Source organism: Bubalus kerabau, chromosome 12, assembly GCF_029407905.1.
Source record: "Bubalus kerabau isolate K-KA32 ecotype Philippines breed swamp buffalo chromosome 12, PCC_UOA_SB_1v2, whole genome shotgun sequence".
Lineage (NCBI taxonomy): Eukaryota > Metazoa > Chordata > Mammalia > Artiodactyla > Bovidae > Bubalus > Bubalus kerabau.
In genome coordinates, this window is record NC_073635.1 from 6,930,525 (window position 1) to 6,944,121 (window position 13,597).

A 13,597-nucleotide genomic window follows, 5' to 3' on the forward strand; every position below is an offset into this window, starting at 1 on the left:
CGAATGTAGCCACTCCCTGTGGTGAACCCTGAGGACACTCAGGATGTAGAAACACAGGATGCTGGCCCCAGACAGCTGAAGTGTTTATCAAAGGATTGATTTTATTGCCTAGACTCTTATATCTTCCCATACACATAAAATTGCTAAATTCTTTAACTTGACATACTGGTTTCTTTAATTAATAATACTCTTTTGGTGTTCAGACTACCTGCCCTTTGCTGCAAAACTCCTGTATACCCTAGCTCCCCCCTGCCCTTGCCTCCGTGGAGCAGTTTTCTGAGGATTACTTGAGATTCTGCCTCAAGTCCTGAAATCCTAAAAATTCCTACTGAGTAAAACATAATTCTCAGCTTTTAAATTGTGAAAAGGAGGTTGGAGGTAGATACTCCCTCTTCCCCAGGGTAAAGCAATCGGAGATTCATTCCCTGTGGACTGAAACTCCAAGACAAGACTATCAGGACAATTAAAGGAGGAGGCTCAACCCTGACAGACTGCTTATTTCTCATTCTCAAAGTCAGGGGACCTCCTTAGCTACATGTGCACAGAAAGTCTCCTTGGACATCAAAGAGGGAGTCATGCTAAGGGATGCTCTACCTATCGGCCTTTGTAGTAAAACCATTTTGCCTAAGACATGTGTGTACACGTATGGGGAAATCCTGAGATGTACTAAATATGGAATGTGAAGCAGGTAAATCAAAAGAATTAGCCAAAGGAAATCCAAAAGAAATGCCCCCATAAAAGTAATTCAAACTGCCAAGAGAGTGTGACTCAGGGACTCTCCCTTTGAGTCTGCCCATGTCTCTATCCACATGTACTGTACTCTTTTTCCTCCCAATAAATACTTTACCTACTTCACTACTTTCCTTCTTTGTGGGAATTCTTTCTAGCAAAGTCAAAATGCAGGGCCTTGTCCCTAACCCCTGGCCTAGTGGCTAAGATTTGGTGCTCTCACCACCATGATCTGCTCAGTCTCCAGCTGGGAACCCAAGCCACACTTTAAACTATTGCAGGCCTAGCCCTGAAATCATTTTTTACTTGACACACCAAATATTTTCTTAAATAAACCTGATTTTGTATCCTCCAGATCGATTTCAGAGAGACAGCGGTGAGTAGTGGCTTGAAGCAAGATGTTAGCTCCCTGACCTGGAATTGAACTGGGTAGCCAGGATGAAAATAAAGAATCGTAACCACCAGACCAGCAAGGGCTGGAGGCTAGAGGCAAGTTTTCCCTGTCTCTTGCGCTTAGTCACCGAGTCCTGTCTGGATGTCCCCTGTATCTTCTGCATTGCCAAGCAGATTCTTTACCGTTGTGCCACCTGGGTCTGTGTGCATGTGCGTGTGTGTGCATACTCAGTCATGTCTGACTCTGTTTGACCCCATGGACTGTAGCCCACCAGACTCTTCTGGCCATGAGGATTCTTCAGGCCAGAATACTGGAGTGGGTAGCCATTCCCTCCTCCAGGGAATTTTCTCAGCACAGAGATTGAAAACAGGTCTCCTGCATTGCAGGCAGATTCTTTACCATGTGAACCACAAGAGAAGCCCAATAATACTGGAGTGGGTAGCCTATCCATTCTCCAGGATGGAGAATCTCAACCCAGGAATTGAACCAGTATCTCCTGTATTGCAGGTGAATTATTTATCAGCTGAGCTACCAGGGAAGCCCCTCTGGCTCCTGACCCAATGAAAAATGCATTTCTTAAGGAGGCAAAAACTGTAAAAACAGATACAAATTTTATTATTAGAGACATAACACAGTAAGTGGGAGAGCACACAGAGAAACAGTTTGTTTAGTTAAGACAGAATCAAGACAGAAATATACATCCAGAGAGGAATGCTGTGAATCTCCCCTGAATAAGGAGGAGCACAGTAAAGAGGTGGCGAAGTCATTTATATAGGGTAGGCCTTCCAGTCTCTGTTTCAGTTCAGTCCGTTCAGTCACTCAGTCATGTCCGACTCTTTGAAGCCTCATGGACTGCAGCACGCCAGGCCTCCCTGTATATCACCAACTCCTGGAACTTGCCCAAACGCATAGCCATCAAATTGATGATGCCACCCAACCATCTCATCCTCCGTCATCCCCTTCTCCTCCCACTTTCAATCTTTCCCAGCATCAGGGTTTTTCCCAATGAGTCAGTTCTTCACATTAGGTGACCAAAGTATTGGAGATTCAGATTCAGCATCAGTCCTTGCAATGAATATTCAGGACTGATTTCCTTTAGGATTAACTGGCTTGATCTCCTTGCAGTCCAAGGGACTCTCAAGAGTCTTTTCCAACACCACAGTTCAAAAGCATCAATTCTTCAGCACTCAGCTTCCTTTATGGTCCAACTCTCATATCCATACACGACTACTAGAAAAACCATAGCTTTGACTAGATGGACCTTTGTTGCAAAGTAATGTCTCTTCTTTTTAATGTGTTGTCTAAGTTATTCATAACTTTTCTTTCAAGGAGCAAGCATCTTTTAAGTTCATGGCTGTTGTCACCATCTGCAGTGATTTTGGAGCCCCCCAAAAATAAAGTCTCTCACTATTTCCATTGTTTTCCCATATATTTGCCATGAAGTGATGGAACCAGATGCCAGGATATTCATTTTTTGACTGTTGAGTTTTAACCCAGCTTTTTCACTCTCTTCTTTCACTTTCATCAAGAGGCTCTTTAGTTCCTATTCACTTTCTACCATAAGGGTGGTGTCATCTGTATATCTGAGTTTATTGCTATTTCTCCTGGCAATCTTGATTCCAGCTTGTGCTTCATCCAGTCTAGCATTTCTTATGATGTACTCTGCATATAAGTTGAATAAGCAGAGTGACAATATACAGCCTTGACATATTCCTTTTCCAATTTGTAATCAGTCTTTGTTTACCTGTGACTAATTATCAGATTTGTTTTTTCTACACCTGACCTGCACTAGGACCCTCACCAATGTGTGTGCAGCTTGTTTCCAGCTCAGAGGATATGAGTTGATGGTGAGGGAGCAGGGAAAGGGACATGGTATCATCTCCTATGTCCCTTCTTTTTGATCCCCAATGAGACTTCCTGCACCACATGTGTGGTGTCTTTCTTGCCTAAAGAGGGAAACTATATGACCTCTTGATCTTTTATTCAAACAGGGCTTAACCCCTCTCTGTCCCCGCCATAATTGTTATCTTAAAGTGTCCACAGGAAACAAAGTCTGGCTATTTATCCTATTGCTGTTTCAGAGAGTAAATAGGAGGCTGATTGTAAATTCCTAAATTGGAGTCCAACTATCTCCTATCAGAAGAAGCAAACAGTAGGCTTGTTGTAAGTGTTTGGCCTGAAGCCAATCTATCTCCTGCCACAAACTATCATACTCTGCTACTTGGTTAGATTTCCATGTAGCTCAAAGAGTTTAAATTTCAAATTAAATGATCAACCTGTGTGTGTGCAGTGTGACAGCTAGCCTAGGTAGTTTGCCACAGCTGACTGACTAGGTCAACCATACCATGTGTTGTTGCATCATAAAATAGAATACATTTTTTAAATGTCTACTTCAGTTAGTACACTTTACTATGCAGAGCCCACTGTTGATTTTCTCCTGGAAAAAATAATGATTTTCTAAATTTTATCTGAAAGGAAGACAAAAGATAAGAGGATGAATTTAAACAAAGGTGAAGTGATATGTGCTAACAAAGGAACATTTCACATTCTTGATATAAAAGGACTTATTAAAAATAAAACTTGACTATAAATGATTTAAAAATCAATACTCATAATGTAGCTCATTAAGAAGTAATATAAAATGCTGTTATAACTAACAGTAAATTCAAAACTGTGAAGGTATGTACAAATATATTTTTTACAAAGAAATTATTAACAAATTATATATAAGTGTTTCCCAGGTAGCATTTCTAGTGGTAAAGAATTTGCCTGCCAATGCAGGAGAGGCAAGAGCCATGGGTTTAATCCCTGGATCTGGAAGATCCCCTGGGGAAGCAAAGAGAAACCCACTCCAGTAGCCTTGCCTGGAGAATTCCATGGACAGAGGAGCCTGGCGGGCTACAGTCCATGGTGTCACAGTCAGACATGTCCGAGTATGAGTGTGCACACATATGCACATACACACCCAAGGGGCACAATGGTAAAGAATCTGCTTGACAATGCAGAAGATTCAGGAGACACAAATTGGATCCCTAGGTCAGGATGACTGCCTGGAGTAGGAAATGGCAATGCACTCAAGTATTCTTGCTTGGAAAATTTCATGGTCTGAAGTGCCTGGAAGGCTACAGTCCATTGGGTCACAAACAGCTGGATACCATGGAGCAACTAAACTGACTGACTGACTGCCCTATTCAAATTTTCCAATCCACAAAAGCTTCTCTTCCAATATTGTCATATGTGACCTATGACACCTGTTTAATATTTAATATTTGAAACCTATCAATATTTTTTACTTAAACTTAAAAAATAAAACTGACATTGTTGAAGAATATATTACCTTGAATTTAAACCCTTCTTTTTACCTAGATTTGCTTGGTAAAAGCATTCCTAGAGTTGCTCTCTGTTTCATCACCTTTCATTCACTAAACAATCCACTGGAATGGCTTTCATGCTACATTTTCAAAAAGCCTCATATAGACGTGATGGCTTATTGCCGTGTCTCTAAAGCCAATTTTTACTCCCCACTCATTTTTTTTTAATTGAGGGAAATTTTTAACATGAAATATATTCCATTAACAAACTTTAAGGTGTACAATATAGTCTTGTTAAAGCACAATGTTGTACAACAGGACTCTACAATTTATTTGTCTTGAGTAACTGTAAAGTTATACCCATTGAATACCAGCTCCCCACTAGACCCCTTCTCCCCAGCCCATGGGTGCTACCATTCCACTCTTTGTGTCTATGAGTTTGACAATTTTAGGGACCTTGTATAAGGCATACACATTGTTTGGTTTATCTCTCTGTGAAATGCTCACTAATGACCCCTCTTTCTTCGTAAAATGTTGTCTTCCTTTGACTTCTATACCACAAAACTCTCCTGGGGCTACCCCTGCCCACTTGGCCTCTTTCTCCTTTTCAGACTCAGCATAATGTTCTCTCTGTTAATTGTGAATCAGTAAGTTATGTAGGAAAATAGCAGTAGGAGAAATAGTGACAATTGAATTAGAATTCGACAATATGATTAACATCCCATTTTCAGTGGTTATAAGACAAAATAAAAAAAAAAATGTTATAATGATTATTGGTGTGATTTTTTGCAATCATTGTCACTGAAATCTGGATTTCTCCCATTCTTTCACTCAGGGAAAAAAAAAAACAAAACAAATATTAAGTGCTTCACAAGGTATAGAAATATTTAGATTTAAAGGAAAAACAGTAAGAAGAACAGGCTAGATTGCTACTTTTTCAACTTGCTGTTAGTACTTTAAATTACATGTACATTGATCTGACTACTGTTATACTGTTATGCTCCATGTAAAATAGTTTTTTATTATTTTTACATTATTTTTGTATAAGAAAGTGAATTAATTTGTCATCAATTAATCTGTGGTTTAATTGAAATTGTAAGGAAATAATCCTTACTTCCTTACAGTAAAATAAGTAAAATAGGAAATCCTTTCTTATCCTATGAAACTAGTCAGAGTAAATTATTTTAATTTCAAAGCTGCATAAAATCAGCCTGTCTTTTGCCTATTTCTCAGTGTTACTCAGAGACATATCACTTATGAATATTTAAAAGAAAATACTTTTAATTGGGACTATTGTAGATAAGACTAAATAAAAAAATTTCACTTGCAAATATTCCTCTAAATGATTTTAGAGAATCAGCTTCTTTTTAATAGCAAATCTATGAAAGCTCTTAAATATGCATAAACTTTAAGATCAATAAACTACATTAATTGAAATCTGAAATTTAGAGCATATCCTTCTAAGTATTTTCTTTTGATGACTGATTATATAATATGGCTTACAAATTTATATTCCATAATTGACCATCAAATTCATATTGTAAGCCATCATTTCCAATTATAATAAATAATGCACTGTGCATACTAGAATTCTTAACTCCAGGGAAGCAATAGAAAAGACTTTAAATATATCTGTATTTAGCATATCAATATGTGTAACATATGTTGAGGCTTTTGTTTTGCAGTAAACTAATACTGAAATTATGTAAACACATTGTAGTTATATCCAGAAGTATGTTTCATTTGTACTGACCTTCCATTTCATGAGAAGCATATAATATATTGTTCTGTTTTCTTTGAGGAACAAAACAAGGAATAAATGAAATACATTTTGGGGTGTTTCAAGACATACAATTTAACTTATACAATAGGAGTGAAATTGAAACTTGGAATTTGTTGTTTGCTGTGTTGAGTCTCAGGTAAATTGAAAGTTTAACCATGAAACAACTTTTGTTCTAAAAAGGTAATAGATTTTTTGCTAATCTGTAATCAAAAAAAAAAAAAGTGAAACAAATCTTTTTCTCTTTTACTTTTGGAGATTTATTTACCTTCTAAAGTGCTATCAAGTGTCAAAATTTAATTTGTATTTTACATCAATTAAATTGAATAATTTGAGTTCACTTCTATAAATAGATTATTTGTTAAAGAACACAACAATACACTAGTATAATTGCATTTATATAGGTCATTCCACATGAATAATGTTCTATAAGGACAGTTTGTAAAGCCCTGTAGGAACCAAGAACTATTTAAGAGGATTTATGAAATTCAGTTCAGTTCAGTTCCTCAGTCGCGACTGACTCTTTGTAATCCTATGGGCTGCAGCATGCCAGGCTTCCCTGCCCATCACCAACACCTGGAGCCCATTCAAATTCATGTCCATCGAATGCCATCCAACCATCTTGTCCTCGGTTGTCCCCTTCTCCTGCCTTCAATCTTTCACAGCATTTTTTCAGTGAGTCAATCCCTCATATCAGGTGGCCAAAGTATTGGAGCTTCAGCTTTAGCATCAGTCCTTCCAATGAACACACAGGACTGATCTCCTTCAGGATGGACTAGTTGGATCTCCTTGCTGTCCAAGGGATTCTCAAGAGTCTTCTTCAACACCACAGTTCAAAAGCATCAATTCTTCGCTGCTCAGCTTCCTTTATGGTCCAACTCTCACCTCCATAATGACTACTAGAAAAACCATATCTTTGACTAGATGGACCTCTGCTACAAAGTAATGTCTCTGTTTTTTAATATGCTGTCTAGGTTGGTAATAATTTTTCTTCTAAGGAGCAAGCATCTTTTAATTTCATGGCTGCTGTCACCATCTTCAGTGATTTTGGAGCCCCCCAAAATAAAGTCTCTCACCGTTTCCATTGTTTTCCCATCTATTTGCCATGAAGTGATGGGACTGGGTGCCATGATCTTCCTTTTTTGAATGCTGAGTTTCAAGCCAGCTTTTTCACTCTTCTCTTTCATTTTCATCAAGAGGCTCTTTAGTTCTTCTTCACTTTCTGACATAAAGGTGGTGTCATCTGTATATCTGAGGTTATTGATATTTCTCCCGGCGATCTTCATTGCAGCTAGTGCTTCATCCAACCCAGTGTTTCTCATGATGTACTCTGCATATAAGTTAAATAAGCAGGGTGACAATATACAGCCTTGAGGTACTCCTTTCCCAATTTGGAAGCAGTCTGTTTTTCCATGTCCCATTCTAACTGTTGTTTTTTGATCTGCATACAGATTTCTCAGGAAGCAGATAAAGTGGTCTGGTATTCCTATCACTTTAAGAATTTTCCACAGTTTGTTTAGATCCACACAGTCAAAGAATTTGGCATAGTCAATAAAGCAGAAATAGATGTTTTTCTGGAACTCTTTTGCTTTTGCCATGGTCCAATGGATGTTGGGAATTTGTTCTCTGGTTCCTCTGTTTTTTTGTAAATCCACCTTGAACATTTGGAAGGTCTCAGATCACATATTGTTGGAATTACACTTGGAAAATTTTTAACGTTACTTTGCTAGCATTTGAGATAAGTGCAATTGCACAGTAATTTGAACATTCTTCGGCATTGCCTTTCTTTGGGGTTGGAATGAAAACTGACCTTTTCCAGTCTTGTGGCCACTGCTGAGTTTTCCACATTTGCTGGCATATTGAGGGCAGCTCTTTGGCAGCATCATCTTTTAGGATTTGAAATAGCTCAGCTGGAATTCTATCACCTACTCTAGCTTTGCTTGTAGTGATTCTTCCTAAGGCCCACTTGACTTTGGACTCCAGGATGTCTGACTCTAGGTGGGTTATCACACCATCGTGGTTATTTGGGTCATTGAGATTTTTCTGTATAGTTCTGTATCTTCTTGCCACTTCTTGTTAATATATTCTGCTTCTATTAGGTCCATGCCATTTATGTCCTTTATTGTGCCCATCTTCACATAAAATTTTCCTTTGTTATCTCTAATTTCCTTGAAGAGATCTCTAGTCTTTCTCATTCTATTGCCTTCCTGTATTTCTTTGCATTGATTACTGAGAAAGACTTTCTTCTCTGTCCTTGCTATTCTTTGGAACTCTGCATTCATATGGGTATATCTTTCCTTTTCTCCTTTGCCTTTAGTTTCTCTTTTTTTTTCCTCAGCTATTCGTAAAGCCTCCTCAGACATTTTGCCTTTTTGCATTTATTTTACTTGGGAATGTTCTTCATTACTGCCTCCTGTACAATGTCATAAACCTCCATCCATAGTTCTTCAGGCATTCTGTCTATCAAATCTAATCCCTTGAATCTATTTGTCACTTCCACAGTATAATTGCAAAGCATTTGATTTAGGTCATACTGGAATGGTCTAGTGGTTTTCCCTACTTTCGTCAATTTAAGTCCGAATCTGGCAATAAGGAGTTCGGGATCTGAGCCGTAGTCAGCTCGCTGTCTTATATTTACTGACTGTATAAAGATTCTCCATCTTGGGCTCAAAGGATATAATCAATCCAATTTCAATATTTACAATCTGGTGATGTCCATGTGTAGAGTCATCTCTTGTGTTGTTGGAAGAGGGTGTTTGCATTCTCTTTACAAAACTTTGTCAGACTTTGCCCTGCTTCATTTTGTACTCCAAGACCAACTTGCCTGTCACTGAAGATATCTCTTGACTTCCTACTTTTGCATTCCAGTCCCATATGATGAAAATGACTTCCTTTTTTGATGTTAGTGCTAAAAGGTCTTGTAGGTCATCATAAATCTGTTCAACTTAGCTTCTTCAGCATTAGAGTTTGGGACATCATAGACTTTGGTTACTGTGATATTGAATGATTTGGCTTGGAAACGAACAGAGATTATTCCGTAGTTTTGAGAATGAACCCAAATACTGCATTTTGGACTCTTTTGCTGGCTATGAAGGCTACTCCATTTCTTCTAAGGGATTCTTGTCCACAGCAGTAGATATGATGGTCATATGAATTAAATTCGCCCATTCCAGTCCATTTTAGTTCACTGATTCCTAAAATCAGTCTATGTTCACTCTTGCCATCCTCTGTTTGACCACTTCCAATTTGCCTTGATTCATGGACATAACATCCCAGGTTCCTATGCAGTACTGTTGTTTATAGCATCGGAATAAAGCATGTTTACTTTATTCCATTACTAGTCACATCCACAACTTGGCATTGTTTTTGCTTTGGCTCCATCTTTTCATACTTTCTAGAGTTATTTCTTCACTGATCTCCAGTAGCATATAGGGTACCTACCAACCTGGGGAGTTTATCTTTCAGTGTCCTATCTTTTTGCCTTTTCATACTCTTCATGGGGTTCTCAAAGCAAGAATACTAAAGTGGTTTGCCATTCCCTTCTCCAGTAGACTGTGTTTTGTGAGAACTCTCCACCATGACCCATCCGTCTTGGGTAGCCCTACATGGCATGGCTCATAGTTTCTTTGAGTTAGACAAGACTGTGATCCATGTAATCAGCTTGCTTAGTTTTCTTTTATTGTGGCTTTCATTCTGTTTGCTCTCTGATGGAGAAGGATAAGAGGCTTATGGAAGCTTCCTGATGAGAGAGACTGACTACTGGGGAATTGGGGTCTTATCCTGATGGGTGAGGCCATGCTCAGAAGATCTTTAATCCAATTTTCTGTTGATGGGCTGAGCTGTGTTCCCTTCCTATTGCTTGACCTGAAGCCAAACCATGGTAGGGCTAATGACAGTAATCACTTCAGTTCAGTTCAGTCGCTCAGTCGTGTCCGACTCTTTGCAACCCTATGAATTACATCACACCAGGCCTCCCTGTCCATCACCAACTCCTGGAGTTCAGTCAGACTCATGTCCATCGAGTCAGTTATGCCATCCAGCCATCTCATCCTCTGTCATCCCCTTCTCCTCCTGCCCCTAATCCCTCCCAGCATCAGAGTCTTTTCCAATGAGTCAACTCTTCTCATGAGGTGGCCAAAGTACTGGAGTTTCATACTGTTCATGGGGTTCTCAAGGTAAGAATGGTATGATCACTCACCTAGAGCCAGACATCATGGAATGTGAAGTCAAGTGGGCCTTAGAAAGCATCATTATGAACAAAGCTAGTGAAGGTGATGGAATTTCAGTTGAACTATTTCAAATCCTGAAAGATGATGCTGTGAAAGTGCTGCACTCAATATGCCAGCAAATTTGGAAAATGCAGCAGTGGCCACAGGACTGGAAAAGGTCAGTTTTCATTCCAATCCCAAAGAAAGGCAATGCCAAAGAATGCTCAAACTACTGCACAATTGCACTCATCTCACACTCTAGTAGAATAATGCTCAAAATTCTCCAAGCCAGACTTCAGCAATACCTGAACTGTGAACTTCCAGAAGTTCAAGCTGGTTTTAGAAAAGGCAGAGGAACCAGAGATCAAATTGCCAACATCTGCTGGATCATCAAAAAAGCAAGACAGTTCCAGAAAAACATCTATTTCTGCTTTATTGAATATGCCAGAGCCATTGACTGTGTGGATCACAATAAACTGTGGATAATTCTGAAAGAGATGGGAATACCAGAGCACTTGACCTGCCTCTTGAGAAACCTATATGCAGGTCAGCTAGAACTGGACATGGAACAACAGACTGGTTCCAAATAGGAAAAGGAGTACGTCAAGGCTCTATATTGTCACCCTGCTTATTTAACTTATATGCAGAGTACATCATGAAAAACGCTGGGCTGGAAGATGAACAAGCTGGAATCAAGATTGTCGGGAGAAATATTTGTAACCTCAGATATGCAGATGACAACACGTTTACGGAAGAAAGTGAAGAGGAACTAAAAAGACTCTTGATGAAAGTGAAAGAGGAGAGTGAAAAAGTTGGCTTAAAACTCAACATTCAGAAAACAAAGATCATGGCATCTGGTTCCATCACTTCGTGGGAAATAGATGGGGAAACAGTGGAAACAGTGTCAGACTTTATTTTTCTGGGCTCCAAAATCACTGCAGATGGTGACTGCAGCCATGAAATTAAAAGACGCTTACTCCTTAGAAGGAAAGTTATGACCAACCTAGACATAGTATACTGAAAAGCAGAGACATTACTTTGCCAACAAAGGTCCGACTAGTCAAGGCTATGGTTTGTCCTGTGGTCATGTATGGATGTGAGAATTGGACTGTCAAGAAAGCTGAGTGCCCAAGAATTGATGCTTTGAACTGTGGTGTTGGAGAAGACTCCTGAGAGTTCCTTAGACTCCAAGGAGATCCAACCCATCCATTCTGAAGGAGATCAGCCCTGGGTATTCATTGGAAGGAATGATGCTAAAGCTGAAACTCCAGTACTTTGGCCAATTCATACGAAGAGTTGACTCATTGGAAAAGATTCTGATGCTGGAAGGGATTGGTGGCAGGAGGAAAAGGGTACGACAGAGGATGAGATGGCTGGATGGCATCACCGACTCAATGGATGTGAGTTTGAGTGAACTCCGGGAGTTGGTGTTGGACAGGGAGGCCTGGCGTGCTGCAATTCATGGGGTCACAAGCAGTCGGACATGGCTGAGTACTGAACTGAAGTGAACTGAGTGTGTCATTTGAATATTGTGTTTTAAGGATTATAAATCTGAAGACTGAAAATGTTATTTATATCCAAGCTTATCTATGCCCAGCTTTATTGCAGAAAAGAATACAAACCAATTTTCACAAGCTTTAAAATCTGAAGATAGTGGGAAACTGTGGAGAATCCAGAGAAGATTGACCATGTTGATTAAACACTGTCTTACTCATACTTTTATTCAGTTATTTATCATTTCATTCATTAACTCTTTCAACCAAAATTTACATAATACTTCTATGGTCCTCTTCAGTTATGCACAAAACCTTTTCTTTTCTTTCCTTTTTTTTTTTCCTCAATGGATACACATTTACAGCTTATTTCAGAGCCTTCCTTACAATTAGTTGTGGCCATATGACTTAGTTATTGCCAAAGAAATATTAGCATTTGCAATGTACTCTACTTCAGGCTTGGTCATACAAAAACTACTGTGCACTATCCATAGTGTTCTCCCCTGGACTGATGGCTGGATGTCAATGATAAGACACATAACGAAGGTGGAATTTTCTTGATCATGCAGGTCCTAAAAGTTTAAGAATTGTAGGAAACTTCAACCTTCTATTATATCTTACATAAGTGAAAAATAAACTGATTTTGTGTGTGTGTGTGTGTGTTAGTTGTGGCTTTCAGGATATTTCCTGGTGGCACTTGGGCTCTTCCTTACTGTGAGTGGGCTCAGTGGCCCTGAAGCATGTGGAATCTTAATTCCCTGACCAGGGATTTAACCCACATCCTCTGCATTGGAAGGTGGATTCTTAGAGACTAAGCCACCAGAAAAGTCCCTAAGCTTTGATTTTTTTTTTTAAAGAATTATCAAATATTGGAACTTTTATTAATATCTATGACAGTGCTTTAAAAAATTCTACCTCTAAGTTCTAAATAACTTCTGTTCTTGGCCCAGCGGTAAATAAAGCATAGTCTTTGTAGAGAATAGTTCAGGATTTCTTGAGATAGCTGAATATACAATAAGTTGCTAGTACTATATTACACACACACACACAAACACACATTTGCTCTTTCCTGGTGACTCAGATGGTAAGGAAACTGCCTGCAATGTAGGAGACTCGAGCTCAATCCCTGGGTCGGGAAGATCCCCTGAAGAAGGTAATGGCAACCCACTCTAGTATTTTTGCTTGGAGAATCCCATGGACAGAGGAGCCTGGCAGGCTACAGTCCATGGTGTCACAAAGAGTCGGATTTGACTGAGCAATTTTAATTAGATAGAGTCCAGATATATGCGATATATGCATATGATACCATGATGGGACAAAGAAGAGAGATTTGACTCCTTAACTGTAGCCTAGGAGAAAGGAGGCAATTTTAAAAGAATTACACAAAAAGCTGTTATCTATATTTATTTGGAAGAGTTAGTTGAAGTGAGGAGGAAAGGAAGGAGGTATTCTCAGATAAAATGGCATGGAAAAAGGTAAGGACAACTAGCAATCTAGCTAACATTTATCTGTTCATTATGTCTTATACTGTGTGAGAAAAAAATGAATAATTGTTTTCCTTTCAGACCCAGTTATCTTGTCATATCCTGAGGGGAAGCAGAAGTGACATCAGTGAGTCTATCTTCTGGTTTGGGGATAAATGAGCTCCTTGCTTTTTGACCCTTTCTTGTCTTATGCTGATT